The sequence below is a fragment of the Peromyscus californicus genome, unplaced genomic scaffold, assembly GCF_007827085.1.
Source record: "Peromyscus californicus insignis strain IS unplaced genomic scaffold, ASM782708v3 Scaffold_9__1_contigs__length_137607984, whole genome shotgun sequence".
Taxonomy (NCBI): Eukaryota; Metazoa; Chordata; class Mammalia; order Rodentia; family Cricetidae; genus Peromyscus; species Peromyscus californicus.
In genome coordinates this window covers 11968797-11987761 of record NW_026294617.1, presented here as the reverse complement: position 1 = coordinate 11987761, position 18965 = coordinate 11968797, and the positions used below count along the sequence as shown (strand labels likewise).

Genomic DNA, 18965 nt, shown 5'->3' with positions numbered 1-18965 from the left:
TACAGAAACCAGTAGTCAAAAGAGCTATTATTAAGTAGAAGCGTTTTCGTTAAAGCAATTTGGCTGTTTGATATTGATTTTCAGTGATTGCTGCCCTTTTTTCTCTGCTTGCCCTCATTTATCCTGAAGGTTATATTTTTGAAAAACCAATTTGAACAGTTCTACGGTACTATTAGTACCTTTGAGGCTGGGGCGAGATGGCTCAGCAATTAAGTGCTTGCTACTCAGTTATGAGTACCTGCAAGGGCATAGGCCCGTAATCTCAGCACCAGGGAGATGGGGCCAGGAGACTCTCAGGAGCTCTCTGGTCAGCCAGGCAAGTGCAACTGGGTGCTCAAAATGAATGCAGAGATCAGTTGATTACGGGAGCCTCGTCCCATTGGATACATCTGTAATACAACTCTCTCAATACAACAACTAAAGCTCGGGAAGATCAAGGACGAGGAGATGGAAAGATTGGAAGAGCTAAAGGACCAGGAAGTCTGCTGCAATATTGTGTCTCCAAGAAATGACAGTATTACTATATCCGTGATACCTCAAGAATATGGCTGCCTAGACAAGACCTGAACAATGACAGCAGCAACAGACATGCCAGCGTGGAATGGGGGAATCTCACGGGGCTCCCCTCCCAAAGAACACACACAAGTGATGACTGCTGAGAGAGGGAGAATTGATCTCTAATTGATTTCCCCCTAATTGATTGTCTTATACCAAGTAGTCAGCCCTGAAATCATATATACCCAAGCTACACTAAACAGACTCGACAAGTTGCCGTTATATATTTATGCATAGATGTGTAATATTAACAAAGAAAAAGAGATCACCTATTTGAGGAGTAAGGGGGCACATGGGAAAGGTTTTAGGGAAGAAAGGGAAAGGGAAGTGATACAATTATATTTTAATTAAAATAAAAAATAAAATATATAATAAAAAATGAGATGGAGTGTGACTGAACAAGAAACCTAACACTGTCTGGACTCCACGTGTACATGTATACTCGCAAACACACATCAGAGAGAGAGAGAGAGAGAGAGAGAGAGAGAGAGAGAGAGATAGACAGAAAGACAGAGAAAGAAAGTGGGACAAAGGGAGAGAATAGTTGAAACTGACCAGAGAGTACTTAGTGATGGATGGCATTCCTATTCTGAGCCAAAGATTTTTGTCTCCTGTTCTCTCATTCCCATCTTTCTTTGCATTCAAGCCGTTTGCCCCCATCTCTGGCTGTTTTTAGCAGGCAGTTCAAAAAGTCCATGTTTTCTGGGATCTATTTCATCTTTCAAAAAGCCTTTCATCAAGCTAGATATGGCAGCATGTATCTGAAATCGGGAAGTAGAGGTAGGAGGATCAAGAGTTCAAGGTCATCTTCAGCTACATAACCAGTTTAAATCCAGCCTGGGCTGTGTGAGACCCTGTTTCAGATAGACAACACACACACACACGCACGCACGCACGCACGCACGCACGCACGCACGCACGTGCACACACACACACACACACACACACACACACACACACACACACACACACACATTTCAATCCAAGACCAGTCCCAAACTCTTATTTTACTTTCCAACATGATGCCAAATGCCTACATAGATAGGTAGGGCAGCAAAAGAAACCTGTTTTTTCCTTCACGTTTTTTGTGCCTATCATAAATCTTTAGTGAGTTTAAATGGAGAACATTTTAGAAGTTCAAGTTTTATGTGAAGGGTCAGGTGGAATTCCACTGTAATGCTTTATCGACACTGATTTATGTGAATTAGTGCAGTGTCATGTTAGGGACAGGGCAACAAGCAGAGACAAAATCCACTATTACGGGGTCCTAATGGCTCCCTCAGGGGAGGGGGTGAGAAGGTGTGGGCACAGATAGTCACCAGGATAACACTAAACGGGGCAGTCTTTTCTGCTTCTCTTTATGGGAGCTCCACCAGTGAGAAGGCCTTGGGTCTTATTATGTCTGTGAAACACAAATGACATCTAACGCTGACCCACTCGGCCGAGAAGGACGCACTCCAAATAGCACCCCTAGGGCAGTCAGAAGTGACTGGTGTGGACTCACAAATCCAGCCAACTACTGAGATTCTCAGTCCAGAGCTTCCTAGGCCATTGCTTTTGAATATAAATTATAATCATTTCATGATAAGAATGGGTTTGATTTTCCACAATTAAAAGAAAAAGCAAAACGAAGAATAATTATTATATTTATTTGAATTAGAACAGCTACAAAAATATCTTATAGGTATAGAAAGAGTTGTGCTCTGCCTTCTGAGTTCTACCTGAACTGGGAGATGTTAGAGTCAGTCTTGCGCTTGGAATCAACTGACTTGGGGAAAACAGGAGAAGAAGAATCTAGCTGGGTGTGATGGCACACATTTAATCCCAGCACTCAGGAGGCAGAGGCAGGTGGACCTCTGTGAGTTCGAGTTCTAAGAGAGCCAAGGCTACATAGAGTAACCCTGTCTTGAAAAACCAAAGAGAGAAGAAGAACAGAGTGAGTATAGTGTCCTTGACACTCAAGGTTATGGGAACTACCAGGCTAACAAAATTAATACATAATTAGTATTTTATCCAAAAATAGGTTTCCAGTCTGAGTTATCTTAGAGATTGGTGGCAGAAGACTCTCTCTCTCTCTCTCTCTCTCTCTCTCTCTCTCTCTCTCTCTCTCTCTCTCCATCTTTCACATGCTCATTTTCCTTACATAATTATTTTTCAGAAGACAAGAGGAGAAAGACGGACAAATAACTTGACGAAAGGAAAAAATGTGAACTCTGTTGCCAAACACATCACTATTTGCCTCCCTTTTTTTGGAGCTGAGGATCAAACCCAGGGTCTTGCACTTGCTAGGCGAGCACTCTACCACTGAGCTAAATCCCCAACCCTGACTCCCATTTTTTTTTTTTTGGTTCCTTCTCAGAATAGTGTTCAGGATGGGGATGCTGTTAAATTCATCATTCTTCACATTTACCACTTAAAATGTACCTGTAAAACTGGCTACTTCATGAGGCATTGGGGGTTTGCTTAGCAGGTGGAGAGAGAGAGAGAGAGAGAGAGAGAGAGAGAGAGAGAGAGAGAGAGAGAGAGAGAGAGAGAGAGAGAGAGAGAATAGATTTTAATGCACAGAAAAGCAGATTGACAACATCAGTTGCTTCTCCTTATGTCCTGGAGCTCCTGGCCTGGTCCTTTTGGGATATCATGGCTCAAGTCTGTAGATCTATTGCACATCATGTGTGTACTTGCTGAGCTACAAGAAGAAAATGTGTTGAACAACCATCAAGGGTCCCTTGCAATGCTTCAGAGTCTTAGGTACAGGTGACTGTAGCTTGAACCACAACAGCATACACACTGTGGATCTTGGGCAGAATGATTGATTTTTCTGAGTCTCTTTTCTTCAAGTGCAAGAAATAGGGATTTTAGGGTTGAGCTGAACTTAAGTGTGCAGTGGCTGCACATTCCCTCAGGATGGCTGGTATCATGCCAGTGACTGTTGGCCGATACAATGTGCTATTGATGTGTGTGACATGGTGTGTGTTTGAAAGGTCTTATTAGCAAGTGGTTTTATAAAAATGAATGATTCTGCATGGGTTTTACTCATTGGTCCATCCTGGAAATGGTACAGCTTAATAACTCAGGTTCCAAAGGCAGAAGTGATACATTTATAGTTAAGCTAAGCAGTATGGCCCCTGTTTGGAGACGGGGGAACTGATGAGAAACTCTAGAGTTCTCAGTTTGCTTTATCTTCAGTTTTGTGTCCATAACTGGGGGTGATGAAAACTAACTTACAGCTGGAAGAATGATGGGAAATAAACAAGAGGTATCAATGTGCCATCTACAAAGCAAGGTAAGGATGGATGCGCCATTCACACAGCACAAGAAGACTCTAGCTCACCAACTACAAAGAGGCTCTCACGGCCAACCTCTTAAAGACGTTTTAAAGATTTATTTAATTTCTCTCTCTCTCTCTCTCTCTCTCTCTCTCTCTCTCTGTATGTGTGCATATGTGTGTGTTCCTGTGTATTTCTGCATGTGTGTGCACGTGTGTGTGTGTGTGTGTATGTGTGTGTGTGTGTGTGTATGTGTGTGTGTGTGTGTGTGTGTGTGTGTGTGTGTGTGTGTGTGTGTGTGTGTGCTTGTATGTGCAGGCCCGAAGAAGACATCGGGTCTCACAGAGCTGGGATTAAATGTATTTAAAGAAAACCTGGTTAGCTCACTCTTGCACAGGAAATCCTCTTGGCTGCTAGGCCATCTCTTCAGCCCCACAGCCAGCCTCTTGGAAGAAAATCTGAAGCCCTCCCGTGTCCTTATCGGCCCTTAGTCAATTGGCCTCACTCTTTCCCTGTGGAGATTTTTTTCCTTGAAGGAGCAGTCTGCCTCCACACCACCACCTGCTCCATGCTTCAATGTCATTCCAGCTGTAGTTGGGCTTTTAACCATTTTGTGGAAAATCATCTCCAGCTCTGTCACTGAATCAATAAAACCCCCAATTTCAAATTCCAAAGCCCTTCCTCTTGGAAGTCCGTAGCCTTTGACAGGACAGCCAACCCTTGCCATCACAAGGAAAGACACCTGTGGGCTGCATTGTCTAGCCTCTGTACATGTAACTTCCTTTAACTTAACACAAAATCATCTGTGGCCGATGGGACCCCATTTTGCACAGGAGGAAACTGAGGTGCAGAGATGCCAGTTTGCTGTGGATATCGCTCTATATAAATAAAACACTGATTGGCCAGTGACTGGGCAGGAAGTATAGGTGGGACAAGGAGAGAGAATTGAGGGAACAGGAAGAAGGAGGGAGAGACCTGCCAGCCACCACCATGAGAAGCAAGATGTAAGGTACCAGTAAGCCACGAGCCATGTGGCAACTTAAAGATTAATAGAAATGGGTTAATTCAAGATAGAAAAGGTAGATAACAAAAAGCCTGCCACAGCCATACAGTTTATAAGTACTATAAGTGTCTGAGTGATTATTTTATACGTGGGTTGTAGGACTGCGGGGCTTGGTGGGACCTGGAGAGAAGCTCTCCAGCAACACTAGTTGACATAATCAATGTCTTGAATTGATTATGTGACTAAAGGAGTCTGGACCCTGCCCATGCTAAGGCTCCTTGAGGAGTTTGGCCAATCTCTCTGCTTCTGTCTGTAACTTTCCTTTCTGTATGAAAATGTCCAGTGCACTGTGGACCTACTTCATGGCATTGTCCCTTTCTTAACTACCATGTCCTGATGCACCCGTGAATACCCTAAAATCCCTGGGTACCTTCTCTCAGTGGGAAAAGTCATTTTTAACAAAGTTTGAACTTTTGCCTTGGACTGATAAAGCCTCAAGTGTTGAAGTAAGACCATGAAAACATGAGCTCTCTTCTGGCTCAGCTGCCTCCACATCAATACAACACTGACCTTCTTAAGTCAAGAGTTTCCTTGGGGTTAATTGTTGGTGTTTTTGTTGTTTTTTATTTTTTATAGTAGGACGGGAGGTAAGAAAAATAGCCAGAAGAGACCAAAAGGTGTTTATTTTTCTTTAAAGTTGCGTTGTAGACGTGTTTGGTGCTTTGAATAATGAGAAACAAAGCCTAAGCACAATGTGGGGAGAACGATGTAGAGTCCAGGTAAGGTGGTGCAGAGGGGTGCGTAGGATCCCAGCCAGCAGATGAGAGGCCAGACACAGAGGTGGCTGTTGATTTCCTGGGACCTTTATTTAACAGACACTTTCCTTAGAAAACAGCTTGCTTTTGTGCATTCTTAGACTCACTGTTGGTTTGCCTGTGTTAAAGGAAGGGAACGTGCGAGGATGAGCATGCAGGTGGCTTAATACAAGAGAGCCTTGTGTCCCTGCTGCTCCCTCGCTCCAAGTTCAAATTGTCACTCTTCTCTTTCTTTGGGCCGACAATTAATTCCTTGGTTACATTTGGATGCATGCTCTGTGTGCAAGGGACTGAGGCTGACCTCGCATAATGTACACAGTTTGGATGCAGTGTTTTGAAGGAAAGGGGACTGAAATAGAGGGCTGCTTGATATAATTAAATGATGAAGTTTACTAAGGAAAGTCATTAAATACTGGTTTTTTTAGAAGTGTCTTTCATCAGATACTTCAACTTATGTTGTCTGAAATTCTGCAATACTGTCCTAATTAACAGACGATAAATTATTTGCTCAAAGACACACATTATATTGATCTAGGGACAAAATCAACTTTCCATCAGTCTGTCATTTTATAAAATGTAATTTTCTATCTTTGAAGCCTAAGTGGAAAAGGGAAGCAGACATTTATGTATAAGCAAGTGATAAATTAGGTACCGAAAGGTGGATGGTGCAGAGAGAGCTCGACAACTGTAGAGAGCCCTGCCAGCTGCAGGGCAAAGAGTGGACCAGGAAGAAAAGTGAGACAGGAGTTCAGGACTGCCCGAAAGGCCACTGTCGACCGGGGAGATTCAAGAGATCAAACCGAGAAGGAGTGGAGCCCTTCCTAGATGTTCGAAGTCTATGAAGGTAAGCAAGAGAGGCATGAGTATACACAGACATGTTTGGTGGGGTGGGGAGAAGAGGGGTGTGTGTGTGAGGTGGGGAGAAGCGGGGAAATGTGGGGGATGAGGAGAAGGGGAGAATGTATGTCGGGGTGGGGGAAAAGGGGGGAATGTGGATTAGGCTTGAAATTTGTCTGAACACAAAGAATTAGAGGTTCTGGACACCCAGTCTGTGAGACTTTATTTGCTGGATAAAGTGAGAACCCAAGTCTGTGGTCATGAAAGATTTATCACCAGGGCCACACTTTAAAACTATTTGGGAAGACTATGAACAAAAGAATGGAATTGTTTTTCTAAAAATTTATATGTGATAGAACTCTTTTGGAAATCTCTACATCGTAATCAAAAGATTCTGATTCAATATTGGATGCATGAATGAATGGGTTTTTTTAATTCTCCAAATAATTCTTGAACATATCACTCAACAACCATGATTTGAAAAATATCAAATGAGGGGAGGAGGTTAGTTACTGGGGCATGAGAGCAAGGACATTGTTTGTATGGGGAGGAAAAGGCAGACAACCAAAGATAATTTGAGAGAAGAATTAATTCAGAGACTTCAGGACAATCAGGTCTGTGGTTGAAAGAGGGCTTAGAGACAACTGTTGGCTTTAAAGTCTAGGACTTCGGTGGGATAGGGCATAGAAACAAGAGAGAGGGTGGATTTCTCAGGTCTTGACAAAAGTTGGTTTAGCCAGCTGTGTTTTGAGGTCTAAAGATGGCTGCTGTAACCAGGTCACATCTGGAGATGGTTTGGGAGTCAGTTATCAGGAGGGAGAGAGAGCACAGTAGAGAGAGTGGGTGGAGATTACAATTTCACCTTTTCTATGAAAGGGTTAGTCCTGCTCCTGTGTTCCATAACCTTGAACCCTCTCAAGCCTGAGGTCTGTCATCATTAACCTCCTGCTTTTCTCATGCCCTCCCACCCCACATTTTGTCAATTGCCAGCTCTGTGGCGTGAAGTCCTTACCCCAGTTCTGGCCCCTCTGCCACCTCGCACCCGGACTGAAGCTCAGCCCCTCAGCTGGCACCCATAGTCTCCTCATTTTGACTCCACAGCAGTGGACATTCCCTTGCCCATCACAAATGTCAGGTCCCTGCTTAGTGCCTTGCATGGCTTCCCATCACAATTAGAGTAACGGAGCCTGTGAGGTTCCATCTGGCCTGGCTCTCCTGTATTCTCCATCCCTTCACTCACAAGCTTGGTCCCTGCCTTTGAACCACACAGCCTCTGCCAAGGCTCAATCTCGGCTTTCTCTCTGCCACTGACTTCCTTTTCTTTAGTTTGTTTATTGATTTTATTGTTTTTTATTGTAACAGAAGCTTCATACGTTACAAGAAACTCTGTTTTCCCATCTCTGCTATATCTGTCTTCTCTGTCTCAGTCTGATGCTTCTGTTCCACACACACACACACACACACACACACACACACACACACACACGCATGAATGCACAGAGAGAGACAGAGAAAGAGAGAGAGACAGACAGAGAGAGACAGAGACAGAGACCTACTGGTGAATGCCATCCCTAACCCCTGTCACTTTCTCGCTTATTCTTTCTTTTCACTTTTACACGTTTCTATTCTTTAGCATCTTTGTTCTCAGAGAGGCTTTCTCTGACATCTTAACTATATTAACGTCTCCAATTAGAATCCCTCTGATTGTTTCTCCACGTGTAATCGTGTGTCCTCTGAGTGCTTCTCCATGCGTGTTTGCTTGTGCCTGCTCCATGGCTATTAATGCCAACATGGTAGGGGGAAATTGTCGTCCTGGCAGTCCCAGGGATTGTCCACTGTCTAGCCCATAGTGGAGACGGACAAGAGATGCTGAAGAAGTGAAATGAACGAGGCCTATAAACTGAAGCTTAACAGGATGGAGAACAGATTGAAAAATAGTGTGGGCACCTGGGCACATTCACAGTGTGACAGGAAATTCTCCTTTTAGTAGCCACACTCAACAGCATCGTGTGTCTGAAATCAAAATTACACACAAGACAGCTTCTCAATGAGTGGACAAATCAGAGCACATCTCTTTCCTCATATCAGACTTTGTCAGTTTCAGCTCAGCAGAGTCTAAATCCGCTCACTGGAGAAGCAGAGCTAGGGGACGGAGAAGTGGGTTATGATAGACTTTCTCTGGACAGTTTGCTGTGCACCAGGGGTAGAGTTATTTGTTCTACACTTCAAGATAGTTCCTCAATTTTGGTAATGAGTTATCTCAGCCTTCTCTCCTTGCGATGCACTTTCTCTCAACAGCTCTTTTGATTCATTCCAGCAGAGAAGTGGCTCCTCTTCTGCTCTATTTTTACATCTTAAAAGCAAATAGTTACCTTGAGTTGTCTAAACACGGCCTCACAGACTGTTCCCCAGCAGCACACAGGATCAAATAAATCACTGGGAAGCAAAGTTAAACCGATCATCAGTCATTCTCACAGGGAGGGAGGAAATACACTAATCCTTTTAGAATTTTGCCTCAAAATTTTCCCTTTCAGATTACAGTCCTTTCTTTCTTCTTCTGATTGCTTCATTTGGAATGTATCAGGAGATGAAAATCACGCAAAGGCCAGAAGCGCAGTCCCTCAGGAAGTCTGCCTGATTTGGTTCTGACACATTCTGAGGGGAGGGTGGGAGTGGGGGTGGGAGGTGGTTTGTCTGTGCGTGGAGGCCAGACAACCTCTGGTGGCATTCCTCAGGACCTTGGTTTTTTGAGACAAGTTGTCTTTGTTACCTGGAACTCACTGAGTAGGCCTGGCTGTCTGGTCAGGCAGTCTCTGCCTTCCTCCATCTCCCCGGGGCTGGAACGGCAAACACACACAACTCTCTCCAGCTTGTCTTCACGTAGGTCCTCATGCTTGCGTGGGTCCCACTTTCCCAGCAGAGCTGCCTCCCCAGCCCCGAATTCTGACGGTTCTTTATGGGAAGTTTTTAGGTGCCTATTGGACACCAGCTCAGAATACTCAAGTACGACCTCTTAAGTAATCACTCTCCTATGAACTACCTTCTGTGGCTTGTCCAGAGTGAGTCCCTCACCGGATGCAAAGCAAGAGTCCACATTTGCACTTGAATTGCTACTTTTAACTTCCTAGGAGTTTTACTATGAAAGACACTTCCAGTGTAAGAGTTTGGCAGGCACTTGGCCTTTCTCAGCTTTTCAGGGAAAAAACTGAATGAAAGGAGGAAGGAAATGTTCTGATCTACATCTCCAAACTCATTGAAATTCCCAGACACACAGAGTTGAAGGGTTTATTTTGAAAATGTTTCAAATCCAGCCCTCTTTCTGAAAGGATCATATTTAGGGAGTGGAGAGATGCTCAACAGTTAAAAGCACATACAGAGCGCCCAGCCTTGGTCCCCAGCACACATGTCAGGCAGCTCACAATCATTGGGACCGCCAGCTCCAGGGGACTTATGCTTCTGGACCCCTGTCCACGCAGACACACTAACATACACAATAAAAAAAGAAGCTGGCGTGGATGGATTTTGCAAATGATTCCCAATCACTGAGAAGCTTGGGAGTCTTGTAGTCTAGGAACAAACAGGCACCATTAGACATTGCAAACTTCTCTTTCCTCCCTCCTTCAGAAGAGCACTGTTTGCTCCACAACACGAAGAGGGGATTCTGTGGAATTAAGATTTATGTGGTTTGTAGAATCCCAAATCCCTGGCTGCATTCGTGGCCTGGTAAATACAGATAAAACATTTATCTATTTTCTCTATAGCTTTACCTCAGGGAAGAAGGTGAAGAGGAATGAGTATATTGATCATGCTATTTTTAAAGACATCTTAAAGTAATATATACATATATATATATATATATATATATATATATATATATATATATATATACATGTATATATATTCTTAATGCAATTCTCTTCACCTGGGAGTTTATAAAAACAGTGTTCCAGCTCTCAATAAATTTGTAGCTTAATTACTGGATTACAAATTAAACTTTAGGCATTGAACAGTGATGGCTCAGTGGGTATTTGCCATTCAAGCATGAGGATCTGAATTCAGATGGCCCAAAAGCCATGCAAAGCCGGGCATAGCAGTGTGTGTTTGTAATAGCAGCACCCCACTGTGACACAGGAGACAGAGGCAGGAGAATCTCCAGGAACTGCCAGGCCAGCAAGTCTGGCTCAAGCAGCAGTAAACAAGACACCTTGTCTCCAAGGAGGTGGAAAGCAAAGACCAACACCCAAGGCATTCCTCAGTCTCCTCAAGTACGTGGTTGCATGTGTGTCTCTGCAGTTACAGACGTGAACACACACACACAAAGATAAAGAGAAAAAAAGTATACTTTAACTTTTTAGTTACACATTTTACTACAAGCTTAGCTAAACCTCTCACCCCATTTTACCAAAGAGGATACAAACTGAAAATGAACTGCCAGGTCCAAAACCTTTTGAGGTTTTGCTTCCCACTCAAGAAGAGCACCAAGGTGTCAGGAAATCTGTATATGGGTTCATGTGACATCTCTCTATTTTGTATACATGCTAGCCAGTCTAAACCATAGTCTACCTGCCTGGCATTACAACCATCTTCTATACTGATGTGTACCCTCTCCTCCTCCTCCACTGAAATTCTCGTCCAAGCTCCACTGTTGCCCTGGCTTTGATGAGAAAGGGGCTAAGGTGTTTGCTGTGTGAACTGTCAGCCTTGAAGTCAGCTTTAAAGGCAAGATCCCACCATATGCTTTACAAAGATAAGGGTAGCCAGCAACCACGGACCAACAGCAGGGAGGAAAGGAAAAGGAGCCAGACTGGGAGATGCATTTGCCATGGTCTGGGAATGTAAATAGAGGAGACAAGAAGACAATCAGATACAAGGTTGCAGGTCCAGGCTCATTCATATAAATATGTCACTCAGGAGTCTATTGCTGAAGTGTGGGATTCATCTGTCCTTAAGTCCAACCAGACACAGAGACATCAAGTGCAGACTGATAATCATGGATTCATTCCAGAAACATGTAAATGCTGCCCAGAATGCTGCTAGGTCCTGCTGACTGGCTGGGGAAGGAGCGGGATTCTGGAACCAAAGCCCACAGCATGGTGTCATAGGGCCAGGTTGGAAATACATAAAGGATATTCTAGGAATGAAAAGGACTACCTTGTAAAGAGCTTTTAAAAATCAGCCCGTAAGAGTCCATGAATTTTTTACACCAATGTTGTATCCATACTTTGGGATTCTACAGTTTGAACTGGTTGTTGTTACAAAGGGGGGTTGAGCAACACTAAAGGAAACATCCCCAAAGCATTAGCTTTAAAGAAGCTTCAGAGTCTCAGAATTTGAAGTCATGAGGCAGGACAGTGGTCATGCTGACTAGAAAAGGGGAGTGTTTACCTCTGCAGGAGCTCAGCATTGTAGAGTTTCTCAAGGGTTTAAATAAAACACCCTTGCCAAACCTGGGAGAACTGGTGAGGCCACCTGCCAATTGCATGTATGTTGTGCCCTGACCTCACATCATGTCATGTGACAGCATGTTGTGTCATCCGTTATGTTTCCATGAGGACATTTTCTTAGGGAGCTAGCCACTGCAGCCACAGACAGCTAGGACACCAGAAGCACTGAAGCCCAGAGCCCAGGGTGCGTGGCTGAGGTTCTGTCTCAGGTACTTGAATTTATATAATTGAGTTTGGCGTCTCAGAGAGACAGACTCTTGCCCTGTTTTGTCTTCATGGCTGCTTCTTTCTTTGGGGCCTAATAAGAAATGAACAAATGTCACACATTTCAGCAGAATCTGTCTCTGGTCCTGTCTGGCGCTTCACAGCTGTGAACTCCTGTGTAATACCTGATGCTAAGAACTCTCATGCTGCCTACTGAACAGATGTGGAGGCAAGCAATACCAAAGAAGAAACACTTCTGTGAATGTAGCTCCGTGAGAGACGGGAGACGGTATTTACCTAGTGTGCACAAAGCCCCGAGTTCGAGCTGCAGCACAAAAAAATGTGACCAAAATCATAACAAAGTGAGGAACCCATAAAAGTTCTGTTGTTTTTTGTTTTGTTTTGTTTTGATACAGAGTCTCACTTTGTAGCTCTGGTTGGCCTAGAACCTAATAGGCAGAATGGGATGGCTTTCAATTTACAGTCAGTTCTACCTGGCTCTGCTTCCTGGGTGCTGGGATTAAATGGACATAAAGGATATTTTTTAAACAAAATCTCTCTGTATATTTTATATGTATAATTAATGTTTGTGATTTCATATCAGATCACAATAGTTAATATGTACTACACGTTTTATCTTTACCAGGCACAGTCTTGACACATAATCATCATGACCCCATGAATTCCGCATGTATGCTGTCTGTCTGCAATTCTGCTGGGGAGACAGAGGCTCAGCAAGCCGGACAGCAGACAGCAGGCAGAGCTGGGATTCACAGTTCGGTATTCACCACGGCAAAGCTGTTTTCCACTGCTTCATCTCATTGAGTGTGCACATCTGCTCCCGTTTAGATTGCCTCCTGGAAACTGGAGTGTACTTGTGGCCTAGGAAAGAAATCCTGCCCATGTTGTTCATAGAAGGAAAATCCTGGTCCATAAAAAGTCTCTGATCATGGCAGCCTTGAGTCACTCATTACGTTAATGGGGTTAACCTGAACTTCTCTTTACAGGAGGCCACATGGCTGAAAGGAGAGTAAATGGGACAGCTTTCAAGCCCTTCGACCTCAGTTTGCTGAGGTTTTCCATATCTTAATTTCCTCATCTGTTCAATGGGAAGTGCCATGTCTATGGCTGGGGCATGGTGGGGAACTCAAATGGAATAGTAACGGAAACGTTCTTAAGGTTCTCTGCTCCAGGCATTCTGGTGGAGAGGGGGCATACACAGTCGTCTTTAATCTTCAGTCCAGATGTAAGCATTTTTGTCACCAAATACCAAGGAGGAAACTGGGGCTAGTTAAGAGTTACAACTTTACCCAAGGTAACAGCACTATGTAGGAAAACGAAACTAAGATTCAGATTGAGGTTTCTGTTCTTGGATGCTGGGTCTCTAGCACACCACCTCCTTAGACTCTGAAACTGTAGAAATCGTGGACAGAATTTCTTCTATATACTTTGGGCAATAAGGTCATTTATTGCAATATAGTTATTTAAGGAAGTGTACTTTACACAGAGGAGAACACCACTGTTAAGCAGACCTCGTGGATTAGGGGAGAATGTGACTCAATAGCACGGTTGTTGGATACAATTGATTGATGCCTAGTGTCCCAGGCTGTACTAGAACCTTCTGGCGTGTCTTTGCTCTTCCTTCCAGGATCAACACAGAAAGGCAGAGGAAAGACGGGGCATTGTACACCCATGGTCATTCGTAGGCGATGCGTAGTGTTCCTTTGAACTTTTGGATAAGATCAAATTCAGCCAAATTGAATTTATGTTTCCTTTGACATAGATTAGAATCAGTGGTGTGTTTCCCCCTCCTATGCAGAGAGAAGGGGAAAAAATCCCTTAGCAAATCTCCTTGACTTGTCCAAGGTATTTGGTATCTCTCTATGAAAAGCAGCAGGATGTTCAGGCGCAGAGTTTAGGCCCCAAGTTTGAAAATAATGAATGCTTGGGATCTAATGCTACAGTGGATTTTGATGAGGAAAAGCATTCAATTCCTACACTGAGCGACTTGCTCGGGCATGTGCCAATGCCTATTGAGTGCCTACTCCATAAGAGGGCTTTTCACAGAGACCTGAAACAGAGAGACTCAGAACCAAGAAGGATTTTCTAGGGGAAGGGTATGGCAGAGGCGAAGGCTATAAGATCTGGATGTGGGTAAATTTGAGGACTCTGCCTGCAGCCAGCATAGCTACAGTGGATTGGGAATGGGGAGGGAAGAGCCAGGCTTTCCACCCCTGTAAGATTTTGACTGTAACCTGCAGGTAGGCGGGTACACAGAGAAGGGAGTCTTTTGAACAAGAGATACTGTTTCATTTCCATTTTGATACGACACTGATTTGGGAGACAGAACTGAATGGGAGCAGAAGGAAGCAGAGGAATAGATCAATTGTGAAAAACATCTACTCATTTCGGTGGTTGGTGAAAGACAATGCAATGAACAGTGATAGTATTAGGTCTATATTGAAGGTACGGGCAGGGAGTATAGGCACTATGGCCTGTGAGGGGATGAGAGGATTCCAAGACTTCCAGAGTTTTCTTCTGACAAAGTGGAACAATGGAGTCTCCAGTGACACTGGAAAGGAGGGTCAGGTAGAAATCCAGAAATTTGATTATTTAGAGCATAGCAGGAGTGAGATGGCTATACGATGTTTAAGGAACTGGTTTGTAGGAAGTTAGGTATGTCAGTAGGGAGTCTAGGGTAGGGCTGAGAATTTGTGAGTTGTGTGGACATGGATAGTCTTAAAGGACCCCAGACAGGATTTGACATATTTGGAGCCTAAACAGAGATAAAGAAGAAAGAGATTTACACTTGATCCATGGAACACTCCAACATTTTAAGATTAATCAGAGAATGAGGAAAAGAACTTGAAACTGATTTCCATTTAAAAAACAACGAAAAGGGCCTGGAGTGACAGGTCAGTGGCTGGGACCTTGCTGCTCTTAGGGAGGACCTGTCCAACTGCTTTCCCAGAATTCACTTCAAATAATTCAAAACTGTCTGTCTCTCCAGCTGCTGGGGAGTCTCATGCCTCTGATCTCTGTGGGGCCCTGAACTCATGTCACATGCCCACATTTAGGCGTATACACATAATTAAAAATAATTTTAAAACCTTAAAAATAAATAGAAATTTTACACACACACACACACACACACACACACACACACACACACACACACACTTCTTCTCTAGGCATCCTCTGAGATGTCAGTATTGGAGAGAGGATAATGCTGAGCTCCTTAAGGTGTACTAAAAAAAATAAAAAAACCCAAGGAGCCTCAGAAGAGAAACTTCACCTGCACTATCTCGATTGCACAAACAAATGACTTTGGAATTTTAGATGAAGACATAGTTGGTGTTGTGAAGTAAGCTAAAATGAAGTAAGGTGGAATGGTAGCATGGATAGAAAAGGAGGTATGAGTAGGCTTTATGATATGTGTCTTGTGACTATTAGGATAACACTTCCCACAAAACATCTTAGCAAGCACAAAAATATGCACACCATAGTGAGAAAGCTGCTGTTGATGTACATTTTTGTCTATTTTTCAATATACACATGTATTCTTAAAATTAGGTTTATATTGCATATCTATATTGTAAGTTGAACTATATTGCACAATTGCACATATGTTCTTGTAATCAAGGCTATGTTGCATATACATTGTTCTGGTTTACTTTTCTACTTGATCCTATAGCAGAGATTTGGAGGGGGAAGATTTATTATTATTATTATTAACTCCAAGAGAAGAGAGATTCTGGAAGAGAAGGTGGTGTCGGTGTGAGAAATGTCCTGTCTAGTAGATCCAAGTAGAGTGGCGGCTGCATGTGTAGACCAGGTGTAGACCAGGGAGACAGAAAAGAAGGATCACTGTGGAGCCTTGGTACCCCGGTGACTGAGATGGTGGTTTGCTGCCAGGAGGACTGAGACAGCAAGACTGACAGATGCCTTGTTTATTTTTTATATCAGGGAGGATGCCTGCCACACTTCCTGTGTAGCTGGAGGAGGCTTTGCTTTTCATGACTAGATGGAGCAGAAGCTGAAAGGGGAAGATGATGGGGGAGCCTCTGGCTGGTACCTCAACAGAAATGGGCCGTGGAGCTAATTTATCACACGAAGTAGACTGACCAAGTTACTCAGCTCACCTTTCCTCATAGCTGACAAAAAGAAAACCCAAGTCATCTTGTTTCCCCCTGGTTTTCATTCTCGTGGGGTACAATCCAGACTGACACACACCAGCCAGGTTCAGTGTAAGGGCTTTTCTATGGATCTGTAAGCAGTGTGGAATCACTTCAGTTTATCACCAAGTGTTAGAGCATGACTGCAATACAATTGTCCTTCCATGGTTATTTTCATGGCATAAACTGCCCCTCAAAGAAATACTTGATACAATCAGATTCAGGTAAAATTGGTTAGACTACAGCCAGGAAAAGTCTTTTTAAAATCAAGGAAAGCAGTACCGCGCACTTGCTAACTTCTGTGACGTAATTCGTGTTTGTGAAGCCTGAACTCTGTCTTTTTCTAGGCATAGATTCTTCACCAGAGACCTGGCTGAAGTTGAGGACTTCACAAGGTCAAGGTCACGCTCTCCACTAGCCACAAAGAAGCGCAAACTGTGTCTTAGGAAAACCAGTTATTCATAACCATGTGCCCCAGGCCACTTAAAGAGCAGCTAGGACTGGGTAGCTGACTCAGTAATGTCCGTCGTTTTGCTATGAAAACCAGACACACAACTTCAAGCTTAGAGGTGTCTTGACCATGGGAAAATGGTCTCGAGTTTATGTGTAAACGGCAGTGTGTACACAGGAGCTCAACACACAGGAATCCCCCTTAACCTTAATCCAGTATTTATATCTAGCTGAAAACTAACATGCTGTAATTGTCCTTAACACTTATTTTTAATTTATAATGCATTATGTAGATGTTATAGACCAGTGGAGAATGTTACATTCTTTATAAATGTGAACATTTGAAGCTTTGCTGTTCATTATAGCTAATCCATGCATTGCAACACAGTTTTTGTATGTTTTTTTTTTTCAAAATAGGAAGCATTATTTTTACAGCGTGGAGTTTGTGAAGTCCACGGGGAAAGGGCGCACCAGCACAGAGGGACAGACGCACTGGCTTTGTCCCCTGCCTCTTCACACTGAGGGTCACATGCAATGACCGAACAAAACTGGCACCACGGATCAAATTGCGGAAACACTGGCTTTGGATTGTTGTACTTTTGCCTCTGAAATCTCAGCGGGTGGGTCCTGAAGTCCTTCTCTAGTGGAGCTTCACAGATCCCATCTGAAGCTCAAGGAGCTGTAGCTCCTAGCCAGGTCTACTCATTACCCCCTCCTCCCCGACCGTGGAACCCAACTGCCCCTCTCGTCTTCAAGGAGAATTATGCTTTTATGCTGTTCGTTAACAAAATAAAAGGTCAAGCCCTTCACCTCTAATAAATCCCCATTTCCATCTGCTGTCCGGCAGTTGTTCAAAGGCAAGACAGGAACACAGAGAAAGCCCCCTCTTTAGTCTCAAACTCCGGGTCTGTTTTTAAGAGCCATTAATAGGAACAGAGTGGTGTGGATCAGCTTTTCAATATGCAAGATGGACGGAGGTAACCAGTTTTCTCTTGTAGATTATGGGGGAAACCCCTCAGTGTCTTCCGAATTACCCTCTGACCACCAAAGCACACTGACTACAGGAATAACATATTTACCTAACAGGTTTCAAGTTCAGCACAGCTTCCTCCCCTATTTTTCTTGGATCTCTCTGCCTCCTACCCACCAAAGTCTTCTTTCAATTGCCCCTTCCCAAGCCTATGTGGCACCACTGGTAAGAAACGAACTGTTTTCCCCATGACCTCTAAGCCTTCTACTCCACGAAAAGCAACGTGGAGTGCACACTCAGCAGGCTGCGAGCGAGCCGGGAGCCAGTGTGTCCGCCCGCGAGGCTTTCCAGCCATAAAACCTCACACTGGCCACTGTGTTTTGTGTTTTGGTCTACGTGGAGCCCCAAGCTGACCCAGTCTCTCCGTCGCACCTGGCTGCAATCTCTGACCCACACAGCACCCCAGCGCCGATCAAACAACAAAAAGCACCAAACAGCAACAGATTCCTTTGTTTTACATGCAAATCCTACCTCCGGTAGTTGTCACATCTTCTTCAAAAGCCACGCTTAATTTTTAAGGGCAGCGATCCCGTATAGTCCTCCACACAGCCACCGGCACTCATCTTTACCCTTCGTGCTGGCAGCCTTTGTGGACCATTGATGTCACACCCTCGCTAACTCATGGCTTTAGTAGTCCTCGCTCAAAATGTCTGCAAGAGTTTGGAAGGACAATAGGAGTGACGGGCACGCTAGACAGCCATGCTTAAGATTAGTTCTCTGAAGCTCTGTGGAAGCCGCTTCAGACTGTTTTTAAAAGCGTGCAGGAGGTAGGATTTATTAGCCTATGACAGGCATGCTGCTTCTGTTTTTATTAAATACTGTAATAGGCTGTCTGTTAGCATCGCTGTGATAGGTCCAGCATTTCTTCCCCACTGCTTTCGAATTTTCAGACTGAAAAGGGAGCCAGCCTCACTCTGCCACCACCCTGCCTGTGGGGTCAGATTTCCAAATCCTCTAACTTCCTCCGAAGAAAGAACTCCGCCTGTAAATAAGGAGTGTGAACTTGGGAGAAAACAGCTTTGGAATCCCCAAGAGATCCTTTTACTCCCAGCAAGGGACTCTTGCTCTCTCAAGTTAGAAAAAGAAGCTAATTCCAGAGCTAGGTGAGACCATCCTTTCAAACAGGGAAAGTTGCCATGGGTGACTGATGTTGCCTTATGGTAAGTACTTACCTGAAATCTCAAAA

At 43.9% G+C, this 18965-nt stretch overlaps 1 protein-coding gene across 1 annotated transcript in view; it reads right to left on the bottom strand.

The window, feature by feature from the left end:
* The window catches only part of Kcnmb2 (potassium calcium-activated channel subfamily M regulatory beta subunit 2), a 281231-nt gene extending 262533 nt beyond the window's left edge, over nucleotides 1–18698 (bottom strand). Inside the window, exon 1 of the mRNA XM_052731263.1 lies at nucleotides 18251–18698. The gene's annotated coding sequence lies outside the window, so the exon portion shown is untranslated. The remainder of the gene's footprint in view (nucleotides 1–18250) is intronic.
* Nucleotides 18699–18965: the final 267 nt, after the last annotated feature.